The 20,906-nt window shown below is 38.7% G+C and overlaps 1 long non-coding RNA gene across 1 annotated transcript in view; it reads left to right on the top strand.

Moving 5' to 3' along the window:
* LOC128100028 (uncharacterized) overlaps positions 1 to 20,906 on the top strand; it is a 60,675-nt gene that overhangs the window by 1,019 nt on the left and 38,750 nt on the right. The gene's annotated exons all lie outside the window — the stretch shown is intronic.

Below are 20,906 nucleotides of genomic sequence, written 5' to 3' on the forward strand. Positions count from 1 at the left end.
CTTACAACATTTCCTGTATTAGTTATGTTATTATTAATTATATTGATCATACTTTTACTCCAGGTAATTTCCTGATTGTTAGACAACCTCCTTTTGTTTTGCTGCTTGTAAACTTACCGTTACCTTGGTTTGATGATCCTGGTACTTATGCCATGGAGACTGTTTCCCAAGCTCTTTCTTGTCCAAAGCGATTTGTTGCAGCTTTGATTTGGGGTATTACTGCCCTAATATCTATTGTAGCTTCTATGGCAACATCTACCACTGCTCCGGTACAGAAAGTACATACAGGTGATCATGTTAATAACTTATCCAAAAATGTTTCTCTGATACTTGCTATACCTGAAAGTATAGATAAAGGGTTAGTGGATGGGTTAATGTTTTAAAAGAGGCTATATTATATATGGACACTCAAATTCAAAATACAAACGTCAGACTCATGGCCTCTTGTCATGCAGCATATAAATGGATCTGTGTTACTCCTTTGCCATGTAATGACACTGATTTTTCTTGGAAGCAGATTCAGGCACATATTAAGGGAATTTGGAATAGTTCTGGTTTGGATATTAATATTCTTGATTTATATAATCAGATTTCTACTATCTTGAAATTCTGTTCTTTCTCAAATATTTCCCCCTAAGATTCAGCAGGGGGCTAATGTTTCTCAAATCTCTTATCTGGAATTAACTAACTACAACTACTAATCCTGGGAAATTTTCTGACTCAATAGAGACAGTTAGATACATATGAGAAAACAACATTTGGAACATTAACCATGTCTCAGTTTTGGAAAGGAGAGTAAGACATGCATACACAGAATGGGGAAAAGCCTCAGGAGTACACAATAATGCCAACTGTTGAGAGTAAGTTCCCTTTGCTTTGGACACCAAGCATATAGAATCAGTGATAGGATCTAGCATGGCCCATTGGGAAAAAATGCAATGTAAAATATGGTATGGAAAGATCCATCTTTTACCATACACAGGAGCTTATATTGGTGGAAGAAGTATGGTATGGTGAGATGAGAAAAGAATGCCTTATCCAAGTCTGCCTTTCACAGAGATTGAGACATGAGACCCTCTTGTAGAAAAGGGAGCCATGTAAAAGCATATCTTGCAGATATGAAAGAATTGTATCCATGTCTATTACTTTTTAACTTTGTAACCACAAGTAGCTGCCAGCTGACATAAGTGCTGTGAGAGCAGGATGTGTCTGGCTCCATATTTAGTTAAGCCTTCAAAAAGGCTGAACTCTGTGTCTAGAATAAGGTTATGTAGGGTGTGGGAAAGTGTACTGGGGGAAGCACAAAGGGGAACAATGGTAGCTTTCATAATGATTACGATGTATTCCTTAAGATGTGATGTAATGATGTATTTCTTAAAGTCAGAAATAGAAGCCAGTAATAAAGCTGTTCATGTAACCCTGGTAAGGAAAATTCTGTTTAAGTATAAAGACAACTTGGGCTATTTGGGGCCACTTGAGTGCAATCCACCTGGTGGTCAGATTTCTCCCTTGTGCCGACACCCCTTCCCTGCACCCGAGCCAAGGCTGGACCCCAGCACATCTGTTCTCCAGTGGGTCTTGCAGCTAGTACTGTGACCCTCAGGATACTGTAGAGAAGTTCTGCCAACAAGTCTCCTTCCACTCTGTAGAATGTCTTGGGTTTTCCCTCTTCTAAATATATGTACATCAGCATGTGCTCCGGCAAGGCTCTCAGCATCACTTTTTTACGGTGTGTTGCTGAATCCCCAGCTGGACCACTTCCAAGTGGGGAGAGCAGAAGGAAGCCTCTGCAGACAGCTATGCTCACAACCTGGAAGAACTGACAAAATGCAAATCAGAAATCTGTTTGGTGCTGGAGAGCGCAGAAAATGTGTGCATTATAAAACATTTGTCTGAGTTTAGGTTCTCATTTTAAGTATGCCTATTCACTCTGAAATGTCAATTGGCACCTAAGGGGATAAATTGGGAATAATTTTCCTTCCTGATTTTTTAAATTGCTAAAGCCCAACCAGCTTGACACGTAATTTTAGAGAAAATTTCTAACTATGGATCTCCATATTCCTTTAAAGAGAGTGCTGAGGAAATCTGTTGCACAACCTCTCCCCTCTCACTTAACAACATATAAAAGACATAGTTCCATAAAAATGTATTATTGTACCTCTTCTTTTATATAATATTCAATTATATTGATATTCTATTCTTCATTGACAAACATTATGTTTATCAGTTTATGTGGTTTTCCATGTTTTTTGTTTTAAAAAGATACCATAAGTACTCTTAGATATTTATAAATACACACACAATTATTTTTCAGGAATAAATTTCTACAGTTGGAATTTCTAAGTCAAAATGTAGAAGAATTAAAACTATTGCTTTCATTTGGCACAAAATTACATTCCAACAAGTTTGGCTTCATTCCCTTATATACCTTACCCATTATAAGTAGAGGTATAATTAAATTTTTATTTTAATTATGAATTTCAGAGAACAACTTAAAATACCTTAGCAAAGAAACCATTTGGTGAACCTGATAAAATGAAAAAAATCTTTTGAACAATAAGAAGTACCTAAATTAATTCAAAAGCAAATGGAACTGAATACCCCTATGTATGTTAAACAAATGAAATTCATAGCTAAAACCTTCCTACACAGAGAACTGCAGATCCAGATGGCTTGCCTTATATATCCTATCAAATATTTAAGTTAAAAAAAATCATGGGAACCTACACTTCTCGTCTTCTAGTAAGTTGAGAAGGGAAGACTTTCAAATTAACTTCATTAGGTCAAAATGATCTCTACACCAACGTCATTACTGGAAAATAAATCTCCTTAGCAATATTGTAATGAGCACAGGAGAACATAAGTTCTAAATCCAGCAGAAATCAAGGGGAATTCATAATTAAAGTATTATGATTTATCCTAGAAATGCAAAGCTGACAACCTTAAGAGATAAATCAGGTAATTCAGCATGTTAACAGGATCAAAAGGGAAAACTATTGACCATTTCTAGAGGATCATGAAGGACATTGGAAATAAACAAACATCCATTGATTCAGAACTCTGAGAAAACTAGAAACAAAACAAGTCTTCCTTAAACTGATAAATAATATATATATATAAACTAACACTAAATACCATCAAATTTATTAATGAAAGACTAACTAATGTCCTTCTTATTTGGGAATTGAGGGAAAGATATCTATTCTGAATGCTTCTATTGAACAACGTATTAGAAACTGTAGCCAATTCAATAAGACAAGAATATAAAATGAAAACCTTCAGTGGGGAAAAATAATATTATATATGTATAAATGTGGTCAGATTTCCTGTGTTCTGGCCTGCCAGTGGTTGGGACAAATCTCTCCCACTCACATCCCCCAAGTAAACACACAGAGGCTTACATTAATTATAACTGCATGGCCATGGCTCAAGCCTTTTGTTAGCTAGCTCTTATATCTTAAATTAGCCCATAACTATTAATCTATGTATCACCACATGTTCCATGGATTTACCTGCATCCTATTATATGTTGCTCCTTGGGCGGCACACTGGTGTCTCTCCCTGCCTTCTTTGAATTTCCCTGTCTCTCTCTTTGAATTTCCCACCTGCCTCTAAGCTGCCTTGCCATAGGCCAAACAGCTTTATTTATCAACCAATCAGAGCAACACATATTCATGGCGTACAGAAAGACATTCCCCCATCATAAATGGGATAGTCTTACATTCTGAGATCCATAAATTCACTAAATAATAATTATCAAAGGCACAGAATAAAAAATAGATATGCAAAAATCTATAATTCCTCAGTATCTTATCATTTCATTATAAATGAAAAAACTTTAAATATGAGAACATGACAAAAACTGAGGAATATACTTAAGAAACTATATTTAAAAGATGTATCTAAAATTATAAAATCCTGCTGAGACAAATAAGACCTAAATGGTGAAATATTCTATTTTCATACATTAGAAGACTCAATTATTCTAGAATATCTATTCTTTTCAAATTTTATTTGAAAATTATTCAAAAGCCTTAGAAGGCTTTTCTCTGATGTAATCTAGTACAACTCCTACTCTATCCAATGTCATCCACAATCCCTGACATGATGCCACTTCCTTCAAGGGCTTTAGCCCATACTGTTCTTAGATTTACATAGTAATACCAGGTATCAAGTAACCATCACTTTTGCAAATGTTCCCTATAATGTCTGCAAACATGCCTCAGGGCCATGACACATACTTTTCAGATGTTCCTAGAATGGATGCTACAGTGCCTTGCTATGACACTACACAGGACTAAGATATTCTTAGTAAATTTCTTAATAATTACCATGCAAAAGAGAAACACCTCTCCAAGAGTATGTACCTTCATCTAAGACTGCCTGTACCCAAAGCCCCATTGATTCAGACAAAGAAATGGCCAGATCCTAACTGTCAGCCCAAGTGACAATTCATGACAACTATGAAAAGTCATTCTAGCTCCGAACTTCCCATGGGATTAAAACCTTTGAGACAACCTCATTACATTGTCCGCAAATCTCCCTCACTTCCAAATCTTAGATAGCCATGTAGTTTCCTTCTCAATATGGTTCACTATTCACCACTGCATATGTGCATACACTTGTATGCATGTGCATGTGTGTAGACCTTTTCTTATCTTTTTTGTTACTTCTCTTTTTCTTCTTCGGAAAGTGCCTCACTATGTTGACCACTTTGGCGCCAAACTAAAATGTATGATCCTTCTGCCTCAACCTACCAAATAATAAATGTTAGATAATATCAGTCTTCATCAAATATGCCTCATTAAAGATGTTATATTTGCTCTTTTCCCTGATACAACCTTAGCACAGTGAAAAAAACTGCTATTCAAAAACTATTCCTTCATACATGGAGTCCCAACCCTTAGAAGTCTGGGGCAGAAACATCAGCACAGGTTCAAGTCTGGCCAAAATACATAGTATGGTCTAATACATCTTAAGCTACAGAGTAAGTAAGACCTCGTTTCAAAAAGGCCAAACCAAAACAAAATGTTCTTGTTAAATTTTCTTTATTATCAATTTTGAGTAGGATTTATTTCCTATGTTTAAAAATAGTTATATTTCTCCTTAATGAATGGGTTGGTTTGCAAGAGAACTTCAAAGAGACCTTTATTTATGATGCTTTTATTTTTCTGTTATTATGCATATGCATAAATATTTCAGCATTATGAGGTTACATTTAACAGTCTTTAAGGCTCCTGGGAGCTGTGTTTTCTTTAGAAAAAGCCTACATTCATACTGCAAAGTAATTCTTTTAAAAATCTCATTTGCTACTTTTTACATTCAAATCTGTTTGAACCATCTGGAATTTATTTTTTGTAAGCATGAGCCATAGATCCTGGGTGGTTTTTATCACATGTTCTGTCAGTGCTATATGTATTTCTAGGATAAGGTAATGGAGGAAGGAACACAGGAACAGAGAGAAAGAAGGAAGAGAGAGTGAGAGAGCAAGAGAGAGACCTTGTTTAGAAAGATGCTGTGATAAAAAAAAAAAAAAAAGTTCCTCGACCTAGATCTGACCGAGGAGAGCAGGAGTCCTATTTGTCTAGGAGAAACAGAGAATATAAATTAATAAACATTATAATGAAATTAATGAAGAACAAAGAATGTCAGCAATAGAAAAAGTTGTCTTTCAACACACTGTTTCTCACATGGTGAGTCTGACAGTCAAGAAAAGCTTGATAATTTGTTCGGTCATATGGTTATTTACTAGTTGAGTTACAATGTGAAAGCAGACAATCCTCATTCCTAAGTCAACCTTCCATAGGTTGGATAGAGATGCTGTCAGCAGGGACTCATGCACCACACTGTGAGAACATCAGCTGAACTAGCTTCCAAAGGCTCAACCACCTAGAAAAATTCTTAGAAAGAGAAGTCTTTATACATTGGTCTGATAATGTAAACCAGGTATTTCCATCCAGTCCTGGATCCTGCAAAGCAAATATCTCTACTGGTATAATAGAGGTCTGGCTGCTTCAGGGGTTACCATCCAATTTCTAGATGGATATGAGGCCTGCTCCATAGGACAGAATTCGTGCTTGGTACTGCAAGCCTGGTCAAAAGCCCATGATTGGGAAGTTCATACACCTAAAGCAGGAATATACTAATGTTGTTTTGCTAAATGGTCATGTTGTCAAACTGCTTTCTTAATATTATTTTTATGCCTGTATACCTGTTCTGCTGTCAACATTGGCGACAGAAGCTTTTTGTGGTGACTAGTAGTTAATGTTGAGATTCATAACTGGTCAAAGTGCTGAGAATAAGAGACTGAGAGCTCAGCCTTAAGTGGGACATCTACATCAACTCCTTGCCATCAAGGCTCAGGAAATATTATGGAAGAAGGGGCAGAAAGAATATAAGAGCTATAAGCTGATAAAGAATGTTATAAAATGTCTTCTGGACATAGTATGGCCATTGTATTCATGCGCTCACAGCAGCCCATGATCACCTATACAAGACCCATATAAAATTGGGTTAAAATCCCTGCAGAGTTGAGGATGGATTCATGAGGCACTAGCCATAGCTGAGGACCTATTGGCAGATGATGGCTACTGAGATAAGGAAGACTCATTTTTCTTTCAGACTGTGGCCACTGGTAGGTTAGTTATGCTCTTGGGGATGGCTACACACCCATGCACATACATGCAGTACTAATTGGGTTCAGTAGGCTGTAAAAATTTCTTAAAATATAGGACATTGTAAGAGGCATGGATGAGGGCAGTTGGAGGGGAGGAGTAGGAGTTGGTATAATCAAAATACATTGTACAGATGCATAAAAATTTCCAAAAAATAAATTACTTTAAAGTATTTAAGAATCATTATTTAAAATAAAATCCATTCTTTGAACTGAAGAAATCATGTATTACCATATACTAGATGCTCAATAAACACCAAAACAATGAACATGGATTGCCTTTATAAATAACAGAAGTTTGGTACATAATTGGACATAATTTTGTAAGCTAGAGTGTGTGGCTTGCTACAGTCTTAGTGCTTAGGAGACTGGATGGGATGGGGTGCAAAGGGGTCTTAGTCCCTGTGTCCTCACAGCTGAGTTCCTCAAGCTGCATACTCTTGCTCAGTCTATAACTCTGAGTACATGGCCCAAAGGTCCTCAGAGGGCATGAAAGAGCTAGAGAAGAGCATCTCCTATGAAAACATTGATTTGCTCCTCCCAGCTCCTAAACATTTTTCATGCTCTACATGTTCCAGAAGACATGTGACTACATATATCTTACATACAATTTCTCACTTAATTTTGAAGATGCAAGGGAAGTATTAGTATTCCCATAATATTGGGGCTATTTTTATGGCATAAAATTCCCTGTCTTTATATGGAATGCATCTAGTCAATCAAGCCTTAGTGAACACCCACTGTGTAAACATACATTTCAAAGCCAAGCCTAAAGAGCCAAGAAACACACATACACACACACACACACACACACACACACACACACACTGTGCTTTTAGAGTCCTAGGATGAACACACTTTACCTCTGGGTGCTGTCTGAAAGAATAGGTACATGACTTTGTTAAACATTACGTCAGCATCACTCAAACTGGAAGGCTTCTTGCTTTCCACAGTAAGAACCAAACTGGAGTCTTAGATCCTATCACCAGGCTAAAAGTTCTAAATGTCAGTAAGGCTAAGGGTTTTTGTTGTTTTTTGTGGGGGTGGGGTGGGGACAGAAACAGAGATAGAGAGACAGAGGGACAGAGAGAGGGAAGACGAACAGCATCAGGAACACTCACTCCAGGAAGGAAAGTACAGCAGGAGGAATGTTCTCTGATTTCCCCGTAGACCCCAGCCTTCCAGCTGCATATCAGTCATAGAGACTGCTGCCTCGGGATGTAGAGAGAAGTGATCTTTCCTCATCAGAGACTCATTCTAAGGTTCTGGCACATTTTAACTTGTGAAGTCACTTACTACTCCCTCTGGAGCCCCATTGCCAGGGCTTTTTACTACACACTGGAAAGCCATGTCTCTGTGGCAGACCCTGAGGAGAAGAGTGGGAGGCTCCTGTGCTACCCCAAGGCAAACTCCTCAATAAAATGCTCTTTCTGTGTTTACTAAGATGCACCGACCAGGTCTGAGGACCAAATAATGAGCTAGGATTGGACTTAGATTCCATCAAAGTGGAACACTGAAGTTAGACCTGCTGTTGGGTTTCATAGAAAGTCTCATGCTTTACTGCTTACAGATCAAACCCACTCCTGAAACACAGAGCTCTGGGAAGGTCCTTGTGGCCATAAAGGAATAGCTGAAGTGTGCCTCCTTGGTACTCCATTTGCTCCATTGTCCAGTATATAATTTACAGACTCATTCAGTTAACTAGATTCAAGTGTGCAACCTGAAAGAAATGTGGTGCTGTGCACAGACAGGGACACCAACACCATCGCATACACAGACCTCCACCTCACTTTCACATTAAAGCAGAGTGAGATTAGCAGGAGTGGGAATGATGATTTTCTCTGCCAGCAGTAACAACTCCTATTAGTGAACTCTTTCTCTGTGGCAGCCGTTATCCAGTTTGAAGTGCATAATATATCACTGTTGCTTTTATTTTACAGCTGAGGAAACTGAGGCTCCAAAAGCAGTGATACTGGCCAAGTAGTAATTTTCAGTGCCAGGATTGAAACCCAGGAAGTCTAGGGTCCAAACTACTGTCAGCTCCCTCTCACACCAGAGGAAGCAGGGTCAGGGAAGAGGTGCAGAGGGGTGCTGGTGCACCCAGAACAGCCCAGCAGTTTGCACACATTTCATTCCATCTTTTGAGCACTGTGAGAGCAGCACCACCCCACCCATCTTTCCCGACGCCCAGAGCTTGGGTCTAGATGTCTTGACAGATTTCTGCCAGCAGTCATTGTAAGCATGTAGCAGATGGTCACCTCAGTGATAGAATGTATCGCTGCTCTCCCTTGGTCCATGCACAGAATAGCTTTGCTGCTGACTGGAGAGCTGGAGATGAGACTCTGTGAGGGTTCTCAGCAGCAGTCAGGCATCCAGAAAGTCTTTCAGAGTTTCATGGGTAGTTTGGCCTGTGTTCTGTCCTGTCTCTGACCATGCCCCAGTCACTAATAACACCAAGTCCAACTCCATTTGAGGATTTCTGGATGACTTCCATTAATTCTGACCTTCCTTCTTTCTGCAGTAATCTCCAGTGCCTCAGGGTTCTCTGTTCCTTTTTTTGTCCCCTGTTTCCTAGCTGGTTGTCTTAATCTGCTCCAGACACCCCTCCAGCTTTCTCTCTGCAGTTCTGTGTTTACTGTTTCCTTTTGTTTTTCTCTTATCTAATTGCTGCTCTTATAACTCTTGTCTCGGGGGTCACAATACCCACACCCACACTTTGCTTTCTCTGCCATCTGTTCTCTGAACTTCTGCCTGTCTTTATCTTTGAACACAAAGAGCATAGAATTTCACACAGAAACAGTAAAAGCAGACCCAGGCAATCTGGATGGAATAACCAGAGCATTTGCTGTTGTGCGCTCATGCTGAACGAATAAGCAACTCAAGTGTTGCGAACAACGGGGTTTATTTCTCACGAAAGCCACATGTGTGTCATTGTCCAGGAAGCAGGCTGTGCTCACAATTACCCCTCAGGGACCCAGACCAACAGAAGCTTTATTTTAATACATTCTTCTATCCACAAAGAGGATGGTGGATCAAATGCTGACTCTTAAAGCTTCTGCTAAGGAATGGCCTATATTGTGTCCACCTACATCAATCTCACCCAAGCAAATCACTTAACCACCCCTGAGCTCAAATGAAGCAAAATCATGTGGTATTCCTACTGAGAAATTACTTTAAGGAAGGACCACAAGTATGAGTGAATGTAATGTCTCAAGAATCTTGGGTTTAATTTTCAATGAGTGTGAGTAATGTAAGTGAAACTGTTTATTATTGGGGTCATTGCATTACTATTCTTGGCGTGAGATAGAAGAAATGCAGTTTATTGGGTTGGTAAAATCATAGCTTGAATCTCAGCCCTCAATACATAATGACTTAGAAACATAGAGCTTAAGTTCTCTGTGGATTCTATATTCTTCTATAGGAAGCTAATATAGGGATTATCAAGCCAGGCATGTTTGAACAGATTCCCAACACCTGGGAAATGGAAGCAGGAAGAAACAGAATTCACAACCAGCTGTGGTTACATAGTAAGTTCACTGCCAGCTGGGGCTCCCTATGCTATCTCAAAACATACATACACACACACACACACACACACACACACACACACACACACACACACACTAATTCCATGATTATTATAAATCCAGGAAAGTGAATTCCTTTCCCCCTATGTTTCTTACAATTTTTCCAAATAATTAATTAGCATAATATCTTCTTTTATATAGTGGATATTAAATAAATGACAATTAACTGATTATGTGCAAGTATTATTTGCATTAAGGTGGTAAAGCAAAAATAACAGAAAAGATTGAGACTGAGTCTTTGGAATCTAACGTTATTCAAATTAAACCCCTGACACATAGTAATTGATTTTAGTAACAATTATTAACAGGATTGAAAATTGAAAGTAATTCATGTCAGGTATATGGAATGTCAACATTTATCATGGCTAACACCGGAGTCCAGTGCACTCATGGTAAATTTACCTTGCTCTTATTCTTACCGCTTTCTTATTCTGACAAATTAGAACATTAATGGAAAATGTAGCATTTTTCTACTGCTCTGAGTTTGAGGATGGAAGATGTCTGTAGAAAGAAAACAAACACAAATGGGGAGAGTCTTGTGTTGCTTAGAAAATCCTCACAGATGAGTGAGTTCTTATAGAAATGTCTCTTGGTGAAATATTTCAAGGGAAGATGGATGACTCTGAGAAGTAGACATTCATTATCAGATGATACACAAACAAAAATTCATCTCACAACTTAAATGATGCATTGCAATATATCTAAAATCTAGATAGGCTATGTGGTTTTAAATTATGTGACAAGTATGTCAAAAACAATCTATAATTAATATCTGCTTTAGAAGTCTCAGCAAATAGTCTGAGATCAGTCATAAAGGGTTAAACTTGGCAAAGCAAGAGGTTCTAAGGACTTGTAATGTGTGTATAGGATGGGGAGATGATAATTTTATGATTATAAATTTTATTAGCCTGAAAATAATTAGGTTTCATAATAACATCTTTCTTTTACATGATGATTTTTTAAAAATGTTTATTATATTCTAAAGATTAAAAATATGATTTTTAAAAAGGGCTTCAAAGGAAATGCTCTTCATGAGTGGTTAAAGCTGATCCCAGAAGTCATAGATTTTCAAATCAAGTACTAGGTATAATATGACTGTCTTTAAATTATTGGTCTGAGGTCCTCGAGCTCCCATAATGTTCCATGAAGTTGCAGTTGTTCGTGGCTGTCCACCAGAAAGACAGTAAGACCCTACTTCTGAAGGCAACACACACTCTTGAAAATGGATGAACAGAAATCATACTGGAATTGAGCTGGATCATTTTCTCTGCTGGTTAGCTCTCATGCCACCAGAAGATGGTATGCAAAGAGTTGGAAGAAAAAAGGTCACCAGTGATCACACCCAGCTGTGGCTCCTGCATGCTATAATACTGAACTCCCTGAAACACTAGGCCCACCAGGCCAATAGTGGGATGAATATTATGCAGATAATGAACCACTTCTTTATTGGCTTTGAGCCGCATTCCATGGGAGGGGGTATATTTCTGGCACTGCAGATCTGCTCAAAAGCCTACTAAGGTAGTCACAGGCCCTGAGGGAAATCAGCTACTGACATTTTACTGAATGGACGTGTAATAAAACTGCTTACTAAATATTTATGCTTATAACCATAGAGTAGTACAGCTGTCATCCCTGGTCAGAGAAGCCTCTTTTGGCGGTAGGTGATGGTTAAACCATGGACTCATAATGATCAAATTGCTGAGAATAAATGAAGGCTGAGGGCTCCACCACACGTCAACCGCTCCAGGACCTTGGGAGCATCTTTAAAGAAGACCTGGAAGAACGGCAGACTCTAAAGATGGGTAGAGGTGCATCTAGGTGCTGCTTTTTCCTGGTTAGGACATGGCTACTGTGGTCATAAACACACAACAGACGTGACCACCTGCATTGAGCCTAAAAGAGCATTTTTAAAATAAAATTTTTGTTGTTGCTGCTTCTCCCGGCTTCTAGCACCCCCCTTCCATCACGTGTACACTTCCACTCTGAGTGTCCTTTCCAGTCTCATGTCACCTGTGACCTTTTGCCTCCTTCTTCTCCCTACTCCAGGCTTTCAACACCTCTTGTCCCCATCTGCTGGCCTCCTATCTAGTTTCATTCTTTATAACCAATTTTACAGCCCTTATTCACATACACACAAATAATGAAAGTTGGGATCCACATAAGAGAAAGAGTATGTGATGTCTGTGTTTCTAAGACTTAGATACTTTACTTAATATAACACTTTCCAGTTATAATTCATTTTCTTAAAATTCTATAATTTTACTTTTCTTGATAGCTAAATAAAATTCCATTGTGTGTATTTGCCACATTTTCACTATCCTTCAGTTGATGGATATGTATGCTGGTTGTGCTTCCTTGCTGTTATAAATATTGCAGCAATGATTTTATTTGTTCTGTGCTTTTAGTCATGCCTATGACTCAGGTAATATATTGTCATAGGGAACAAAATGTCTGCCTACATTTGACATGGACTAAGAAAGAGGGGTAACATTGTGGTAAAAATAAACTTGATTTTGAATGTTATAACTTCTTTCTCTCTAAAGGGGGAATGAAAAATAAGAGAGTGGGTTAGTAACATTCTTCTCTTCAGGATCAGATACCAGACAGAAAAGCCTAACCATTAAAACAAGAAAATGTTGTTGGTTTATTGTGACTGCTTTTTAAAATACCATGAGTCTTTTGCCATTATTCTCAATCACAACAAATGGGTCATATCCTTCCTCTACGACTTGAACTGCTTTGACAAGTAAGATATGGCAAAAGAGACACTCCTGATATCTTAGGACAGTACAGAAAGGTTATTCAATATTGGTGGGACTAGTGAGATGGCTCTGTGGTTAAGAACACTTGTTGCTCTTACAGAGGATCAGAGTTCAGTTCCCAGAATACACACAGTGCCTGAAAACCACCTGTAACTCCAGATCTAGGGAATCTGTTACTCTTTTTTGGCATATTGGGCACCAGCATACATGTGGGACACATACATACATGCATATAAAACACACACAAACCATTTTTTTAGAAGCTACTCAATGTCAGCCTCCTTTTATGGAAAGTCTCATTTGGTAGCCATTTGCCATCATATAAAGCATTCCACTACCCTGAGTTCATCAGGCTAGTGAGGTCATGAAGTCTCAACCCCACTAGCTTTTATCTGCATATCTCTCCTTGAAGTATCACACAATGTAAATAAAGCATCTTGAATCCTCCAGACCAGCCACCCAACACTGAAAACTTTCCATCTTGCTGCTTGGTATCAAAGACTCCTCTTGATGAGCCCCATCCAAATACTTCATGCAAACATTGAGACATGAAATAATCATTGGTGTTTTGAGCTACTAAAAATTGGGGGTTAGAAATAGTCAACATATAACTAGAAACCATGACTTCTTCCTTAACCTCCTAGAGCTTTTCCTACCATTCATTTTGCCTTACAGGGATGGTTAACTTTTCTTTGTCTCTTCATGTGTCAGAGTTGAGGGACAACAACCTCCTCCTACCTCTATCCAGAGTAGAAATCTGCAACAATGTGCTGAGAAACAACTAGAGACAAGGCAGAGATACAAAAACATCAAGAGTCAGAGCAATAACGTGGATCTCTGGGAGCTAGTAGATGTAATGAACATGGTGCTCCTGAAGCATATAAAGAAAAGAGAGGATGGAGAGATGGCTTGGCAGGTGAAGGTGCATGCTGCCAAGTCTGACTACACAAGCTTCATACCTGGGATTCTCAGAAGAAGAGGACTGACTCCTGCAAGCTGATCTCTGAGATCTATGTGTGCACCATGGCATGTGCACACAAATAATAAATGTAAATATATTTTATTTATAAATAAATGTAAAAATAGTGAAAGAAAGCAAAACTCAGAGACTTTCCCTCCTTTCATCAACAAGAGATGTTAAATTAAGTCAATGCTTTTGTCCCAACTGCCAAACAGGTTTATCCTCTTCATCTACCCCTTCTCTACCACACCACCCTCATATCACCCCAAGTTTGTTTAATGGAACCATTTAGAGAAAAGCATAGATGAGCTGCAATAATACTGGGACCAAAATTCAGTGTTGTGTATCCAAGAAAAAGAGGACACCAGAGAACTATTTGGCTAAATAGTCTGACACAGTGTAACGAGATAGAATCTGATAATACAAGTAAAATGTCAAGGAAATATGTAGGGCAGAATCTTAGTATGGATGTGTATCAAAATGGTTTATTGCAATCCCTGGACTCTGTGCTTTTTTTCCCCTAAAAATGGGCAGCCAAAGATGATATTATCTAACTTCCTCTGGGAACATATGCATACCCTCCCCCACTTTAAATGTTTTCTTTAAATTTTCAAAAATGCAATAATGGTTTCATTAAAAACTAATAGAAGCAAGTAGACTAGGTTTTCAGTGAGTGATGAGCAGACATATTTTACTTGCTGTGTGCACAAGGGTGTTGGAAGTATGCAGTAAAAACTTGGGTATGATTATTACATACCACCTGACAGAAGAAAAGGAGATGTCTTCGTTTTATATTTCCTAACACTTTCCAGGTTGCTTTAGATGGCTATCCTCCCCAAACATGGGACCTAGTGAATAGCAGAGCTCATTTATAGTCAAATTTGACAGCATTGGTTTACAGAACCCCAAAGTTCTTTTTGCTTTTGCAGTTTCAGGGAATGAGAATGAAGAAGTTAAGACAAAAGACTACCATGAGAATCAACAGGAAAAGTTTTGTGTGTTCAACTGCCATTTGCTTGGGTTTAACACAGAGAAACAAGAAGCTGCCATAAACACTCAGAGCACAGGTCAAGTGGAAGTCCAGAGTGGAAGATTTCACTCAGTCAGAAACTTCAGGGCCACTGGCAATGCTGTTAGTATAGGAATCAATCATAGTTATCAAAGAAGTAAAAACAATGAAAATATCCACTAAAAAGAAGTAAAACTATATGAAAATAAATTACTGATGGAGAGATCCACAGGAACTAAAAACTCCATCTACTCAGATAATCATGAGAATAGCTGTATTTTCCTATTCATCTTAACAAATGAAGGAAGAAATCAAGAAAAGGAATACATGATGTGTCTTCAATGCTGAGGAATCCCAGGAGACAGAAATAAGTGGCACTAAAGTAATTCTTTTAGTCCCTAAAGTCCCAACATTTCCTGTTTGGAAATATTGTTGAAGAAACAAAAATTAACAGTGTTTCACATGCTTCTGGTCTCAAAGGAAATATGGACATATTTAGAATCATATTCTCAGCATATGCTTATTACTCTATGAGTATTCAATAGAGTTAAGGCTTCATAATTCTAGATGAATGAGTATTCAATAGAGTTAAGGCTTCATAATTCTAGATGAATGCATAAACTTGTAAACAAATAAATGAATCTGCTAGAAAAGAGGCTCTTCAAACACCAAAGCTACACCAGTTCCATCCTAATGGGTAGGACAATAGCCTCTCAATGATGTCATACACTTATCACCAGAATAGGTGACTATGTTGTTTCACATAACTAAAACTACTACTGTAGAACCTTCCTAAAATATATCCATACACACACATAAAAAGTGTCAAGTGGAGGCTACAAAATGCCCCTTCTAGATGCCACAGCTATCAAATAAAAGCCTAGTCTTAGGAATGGGTTACTTTTGTAGAGGTTGCTCAGTGTGGTCCTACAAGTCCTCAAACATTTCAGGCTGTACTGCCAATGCTCTTGGTTTCCTTCCAGAACCTGACATAAATACTTTATTGCTGAAGATACCACAAATTCAGTTCATGGAACATGGAAAAATAACAACCTGGTACTAACTTAGAAGCTTTATCCTTATTGGCTAGCTTTCATAGTGATGGAAGGCGCTATGAACACTACCAGAGAAGAGAAGTAATCATCACTGTTACCCAGGTGTGAATACTGTTAGCTACAGTAACAACTGGGCTGGCAAGATATGCCCACTGGTGTGATAGTGGCACAAACGCTGTGGGAGTAACCAAGTACTTTATAGTTGGGTTTAAGACCTTTCCCATAAGATGAAACCCATACCTGGCACCACTGACAGGTCAAGAACCTATGTCAAGGCAGATCAAATACCTTAGAAGAGCACCTACTACTGTTATTCTGTAGTATTAATATATACTACAGAATACAATATTAAAACACACCTAATCATCTGTCATCGTACCCATAGATTGAGGCATCTCTCAACTCTTATCACAGAAGCTTCTGTTCACAGATGATGATCAACACAGTGACCATAAACTAACTGGATAAGATGCAGAGGACAAGAAACTGTAGAATGTTCAACCTTGAATAAATCATATATACCTCACCCACACACATAATCTGAAGACAGAGGTATCATTAAGGAAGTGGTGGTAAAAGGAGTGTAAGAGCCAGATATGGTGGATGAATATAAGAAAACAGTGTCTCCTGCACATAATAGGACAGCTATACATATATACTCACAGTGCTTGTGACACCATGCACAAGACCTATCCAAGCCAAAGTTAGACCAAATCCCATCACAGAGATGGGAATTAGACATGAAGTGCTATCCCTAACATAGGAGCTATTGACATTGCTTAGCTGCTGGGAGAAGAGACAGTTTTCACTAATCATATAGCTCCTGATAAGTCGACCACACTTGAGTGGAAGGCCTCATTTCCATGAATATTTGGCAAGCACAAACTGGTATTGGTGGAGAGAAAAAAATGACACAAATTTGGGTGGGAAGGGAGGAGATGATGGATCTGGGATAATTTGTAGGACAGAGGGTGAATATGACCAATACATATGAAAAGAATGCAGAGATATAACTGTTGCAACAAAAAGTAAGGCTCTGAGATGAAAATAAGTGAAAGACTTTGAGGTGGGGATTATCCTCAGTGATCTAAGTAAGTAGACTCTAAGTTACTGGATGTGTCAATGTGGAGTACTGCTCCAGAAAATTCCCCAGAAACTTTTCTGAGTTCTGTAACAGAGAGAGGTTATGGAGAAGAATTGAGAAAGACAAACAATCCCAATGGCTTTGATTACCGAGGAACAGAACGATGTATCCAGGAATATGAAATCTTTGAAAGCAGAAATGGCATGGGGAGCCTACAATGACATAGTGACTCGAGCCTATGAGGCCTGTGCCAAGCTTCTAATTTGCAGAGTTTATCAAGTAGCAAGTTATATTGTTTTATTCACCAAAGATGTGGTACTTTTCCCCAGTAACTACAAAAATGCATACAGTCCTGAAGGTGCCATAACTCCATTCTGTACATTTTTCATTTCTCAAGATATCCTGTCTCCAACAATCGTATTTACCTGCCTAAACTTCCTATTAGCAAAAATATATTCCTTTCTTCATCATCTTGTTTCTATTAATTTTGGAACTGCATGCATGGATACACTGTATCTTGATTTTATCTGACCCCTCAACCACTTTTCAAAGTCTCCCAGCTCCCTCCACACCTTCTTCATTTCTTTATAATCCACTGAGTCTAATTAGTGCTGCCTGGATGTGTATGAGTGTAGGGCTCCATGGGGACAGGGCATCCTGAGAGAGGCCCCAAGAAAACTGACGCTCCCTCTTCCAGCAGCCATCAACTCAGTAGCTCTCAGTTAGAAGTGGGGTCTTGTGAGACTCCTCCACTGAAATTGGACTTTTAACTGGCTAGACTTTGTGCAGTTCTTGTTCAGGCAAGCACAGTCACTATGAGTTCGTGAGTTCCATGGACCATAACATGGTCAGAAGACAGCATTTTACAGCAGGCCTCCCCAACCTGCGGCTCTTAAAATCTTTCTACTTCATCTTCTCCAATGTTTCCTGAATGTTTGGGAGCTATTATAGCTTTTCCATTCTTAATGATGTAAATTGATCTTTGCTATTTATAATTCAGCGCCACCCCCCTGTGCCAAAAAACCCTCAATTCCAGGTTCAGATGCTATCGATTCTCTGATCAATTCTTCCCAGCTCTGACTTTCTTACATTTGAGGTCCACTTGTATTATCTTCACCGTAAACCATTTGTTTGAAATCCTCGTGCCATTGTTTCTGGTAAATGGAGTTGAGCTGGGTGCTACCCAAAGGCCTGAATATCTCTGAGAAGAAAGGCTGTGACTCAAAAGTTCCTGGGGCCTTTACTCCTGGAATGGTCTTTATCAAGCTCGGTTTGCCTTTCTTCCTCAGGTGAGCGTCTTCTCAGAGGAATTCAAGACAAAGCCTTCTATGTGGCCTGATCTAAAGATGTGTCTATTAGTAGGGCCAATATCTCCTTCTAACCTCCGTTCATGCTCAAGCACCTCCAGATAATGCCGGGTTGAATTAGGCAAGCAGGTACCCATGAGTATCTTCCAAGAACTAATGCCTAAATGACAGCAGTGCAAGGAAATGCGGCTTCGAGGCTGAGGCAAGTGGCTCGTGTGTGTGTGTGCTTATCAGAGTCTTGTGCAGCACACACATAAGGACTGAATCTGATTTTAGTCAATGCGAAGCATGTAATTTAAAACCACTAGTAAGGTTTATCAGTCACGCAGGTGAATGGCTTCTTTAAATCACACTGCCATTGCTGACTTACCAGGACACTGCCCCAAAAGAAATCTTTATGGGGCCAAAGGAAGTCAAAATTGTCTACCCACAACTTTGTTTTTTCCACTTCTGGTAGTTTGTATTGTAATAATTTTGTTCTTTTGTGTTTTAAATATTTTATAATATTCTTTTAATGAATTGTTATTCTAAGACATTTTACCAGGCTTTAAATACACATGCATTGGTACTCAGGAAGTATGGAAGGGTGATAGATAAAGAACATGGAAGTTTCACCAGCATGATAATCATACCAAGGAAAAAGTAGTAACTGTTATTTTTTTAATTCTTAGTACAGTTGTATGAAACATGATGTTGAGTTTACTTTCAATCTAAAATAGCTATAGAAGCTGAGTACTATTGCCATCTTCAAATTATAGCTGAGTAAACAAAGACCAAGACAGAAAGAGAAGAGCAGACCTGTGGTTTATAAGAAGCAAGTGTTGGAGCCAGAACCATAACACAGGTAGAGTGACTCCACAATTCATGTCCCATACCACTAAAGAGAGGAAGATGACATGGGAAGCATAGGGCAGACACTGCAGCCCTGAAAGGACTCTCAGGTAGACCCCTGAAGGCCAGCAGTCTTAGACAGAACAGCTGCCTGGATTCCCAAGAGTATCTCCCGACCTCAGTCTGTGCCAGAATTATCACTCGAAAGCAACCTAATTCTTTGGCCCAAACACTAATTTCCACTGTGTTCAAGATAACCATCAAAGGAATGTGAACATATGAGGGTCCTCACAGGGTAGATTTTCAAAGACCCTTTAAGGGGGTCTTAAGCACAGTGTTTGGGTTGTATATAGCACAGACCCACAGCACCCTTCTACACTGAAGGCTTCTGGGAATTCCATAACCCTCCTTCTTTCCATATTTCCTCTCTTTCTTTCTGTTTCTCCCTCCTCTGTATTTGGCTTTCCTTGATTCATTCTGCTTCTTTTATTGCCACTTCTTTTTCTTCCTAAGTGTTGATGTCAGATGCTCTAATATCTTTCTTAATCAACTCCTCTCTTTTTTCTATTCTGTTATTAATCAGTTATTGTCTCCTCACATCATTCTTCCTGTTGTTCCCTGTATGGGTTCTGCTAATTCCCTGTTTCATGATTAACAATTCTTTGCCTCTGTCCTTGTCTTGTGTTTCCCTTCTTGCAGAGATCCAGCCCTTGGATCCTGATAAGTAAGAGGCACATCTCTGAGTCTGTCCTCTCCTCTTGAGTTTCTCATCATTTGGCCAGCATCAGCTTCTCTGTCCTTCTCTATATTCTTTTTTACACCATCATGGGAAATACCATCATGATGGTCATAAACAGCAATGCCCCACACACTTCAATGAACTTCCTCTTGATTAATTTTCCTATTGGAGATACTGATGACTTTGACTATGGTGCCAAGGACAAACTTTGATCTGCTGATCCAGGATAAAGTCATCTTCTTCACTCACCCATGGTCCATTTCTACTTCTTCTTCTTTTTTTCTTTTTGACCCTGGGTTTTACTTCCTTCCTGTCTGTCATCCATTTTGTGACCACTCAGTATGTTATGTTTCTTTAATGAGCTAGACTGAATAACCAGCTCCATTTTCTTCCTTGCCTCAATTATAGCATGAAATTTAAAAAATAATTTGCTTACTAAGGCCTCAATCAAAGAACAATGGATGAGAGAAAAACGGTGTTAGCTTCATTATTTTCATAACCTTAATTTGACCCATTCCAACAAAAGTTTTCTATAAATATATCTTAATTTATCAAACCAGACCCCCAACTTGGGGACTATAAATTACAAGCAAGAGTATATTCTTAGACACCAAACTGTTCATTGAAAATGTCAAACTCTAAAACAAAATGTCTACTTGAAGGGTTGGCTGGGGGAAAGGGAAGTAGGAAATGGTGTAATTATATTTTACTTTGAAAACTAAAAGATGATAATTTTTTTAAAAGACTCAAGCAGGCTAGGTGTCTCTGAGACAATTAGTACACACAGTACACAGCACAGGAAATGTGGCTTAGGAAGGAGCCCATTAGCTTCTCTTGTGCCATCCCAGAATGAAGAGTCAAGAAGGCTCTGCTTTCTTTGGCGTTGTAGAAGTGTGCA

The sequence above is a fragment of the Peromyscus californicus genome, unplaced genomic scaffold (assembly GCF_007827085.1).
Source record: "Peromyscus californicus insignis strain IS unplaced genomic scaffold, ASM782708v3 Scaffold_6__1_contigs__length_162567912, whole genome shotgun sequence".
NCBI lineage: Eukaryota > Metazoa > Chordata > Mammalia > Rodentia > Cricetidae > Peromyscus > Peromyscus californicus.